The 2,150-nt window shown below is 46.0% G+C and overlaps 1 pseudogene; it reads left to right on the top strand.

The window, feature by feature from the left end:
* Nucleotides 1–342: 342 nt before the first annotated feature.
* LOC118625957 lies at nt 343–463 on the top strand (annotated as a pseudogene).
* Nucleotides 464–2,150: the final 1,687 nt, after the last annotated feature.

Here is a 2,150-nt window from a genome sequence, read left to right as displayed (position 1 = left end):
TTTGGTCCACAGGCTGACGCTCTAACCACTGATCAAAACTGGCCAAGGCACATTTTAAAAAACAAATTGGGCCCTGGCAGGTTCAGCTCAGTGGTTAGAGCATCCGCCTGCGGTCCAGAGACCCGGGCTCGGTTCCCGCCAAGGGCGCGTACCTCAGTTGCAGTTTGTCCCCAGCCCTGGTTGGGTCATGAGGGTGGCAGCCACTCGATGTGTCCCTTTCACGTCGATGTTTCTCTCTCTGTGTTCCTCTCTCTCCCTCCCAGTCTATCTGAACAAAAAATGGGAAAATGTCCTCGGGTGAGGATATAAATAAATAAATAAATAAATAAATAATAAATTGGTGTTGCTTTTTGGCCTTTTGGCTGAGATCAAGTGTAGTATCTGTTCTTATCAGTTTAGTGCCTGATGCATCCTCTATTCGAGGACAATATATTGACTAGATTTTGAGCAGGGAAAAATAATTGTTCTTTGAATTGATAAATGAGCACACGGGACAATATTGAAAAGTTGAAAAGAGAATGTAGTTAGCCGGTTCTCTCCTTCCTAGTCCCTCAGCCTTAAACTTGAGGAGAGTCTCTTTCCTTCTAGAGCTGTTCACATTCACACCTAGTGAAGGTGTGCTAGATCCCCTGCTGTGGATCACTTAGACTACAGTATTAGGCACCTGCTCTGCACCTGGCTTTTTTACTGAACAATATTGGAAATTGTTCCTTATCTAAATTAAATAGCTTCCTCCTCCTTCTTTTCTTTATATGTATTTCTCTGGTCATTTCCAAGTGGTCTGTTGAAAAAGAACGCCTTTCCACAGAAACTGGAGTAGCCAGACATAGCCAGAAGTTTCAGGATAACTCCTGGATTCATTTACTGGCCTCCAAAATTCCAGGGATACTGGGTTAAATAGTTCTGTATTTGTCTTTAGGTTGGTTTGCATTTCAAAAGGGACCTCATAGAACCTTAAACCAAAAAAACAAAAACAAAAACAAAAACTACTACATGGTAGAGTTTCAGGGAGGGGTCAGAGATAGGTTGGTCTTTGCATAGATTTTATCTGTAATGTCTCCAAATCCAGGTATCAGTGTACCAGAGTCTCTGTATATCCAGAGATGGATGTCCATCTTGCCCTCTTGAGCTGACCTTGGGCTCTTTATAATAAATGCCACCCTCCTAATACTGAACCCCCATGCAACCAACCAACTCTCCTGCCCAGCTTCTCTCATGAGATGTGTCAGGCACGCCAGTAGTCATTGGCCAGGGACACCTCAGCAAGATGCTAAGAGGTCAGAAGAGTTTCAACTGTTCCCCAGAGCTCCCTGGGGATGGGCTGGGTAGGCAGGCTTCTCTTTCCTACTCAGAGCAGTTCCAAGTTTTTCATTGTTTACATGTCATTCTCTGAATAAGCTTTGAGCTGAAGAACATGGGCTTTGTCCTAACAATCTACATGGTTAGCAGGGGCTTTCTTGTCATGGACATCCAGCCCTTTCATTGCCTTGGGCCACTGAGATACATCAACAGATGCCAGGTCATCCAGCAACCTTCCCACTTAAGTGTACTTTCCTTCCAGACTCACACATGGCGGGGAGAGAGAGACTGTCCAGACCTGCCACTGTGAGTATCTCGTCCGTCAGACAGGCTTCTCTATAAAATAAGAAGAGAGCATTCGGTTTTTACATCAGTGCTTGATGAGTACGTTTAGTGTGAGTCAGTCCTGCCAAAAGGGATTCCCTCCGGCCTACAGAGCTCAGGGCAGCACTTTGGACCATGGTGTATTCCCTAGAGTAAGTGCCCACTTGCCCTCCAAGGCCAGCCAAGCCAATGCTTGGGGCAGTGGTAGTTCCTGTGGGGCCCTTCTCTCAGCTGGAAACATTAGGCTGAGGGAGTGGCTGCCAGTATATGTTAGCTTTGTGTGAAAGGAACGCAGTTGCAGAATTATAGCGTCTTTGGACGCACAGTGACCAGGGAGAGGAAAAATCAGCACAAATCCATTCTGACCACCACCACCTCGGCAGGGGTCAGCAGGTCCCTCCTACCTGGAGGATGGCACCACCAGTGTTTCTCCCTCCAGATTGGAAGGAAAACCTTTTTCTCTACCCTCTTCTATTCAGTACTGGGTGACTTGGCAAAATATAGATGAGCAAAAGACAGTTTTTTGT

This window comes from Molossus molossus, unplaced genomic scaffold (genome assembly GCF_014108415.1).
Source record: "Molossus molossus isolate mMolMol1 unplaced genomic scaffold, mMolMol1.p scaffold_m16_p_11, whole genome shotgun sequence".
In the NCBI taxonomy this organism is placed as follows: Eukaryota; Metazoa; Chordata; class Mammalia; order Chiroptera; family Molossidae; genus Molossus; species Molossus molossus.
This window is presented reverse-complemented; position numbering and strand designations above follow the sequence as displayed.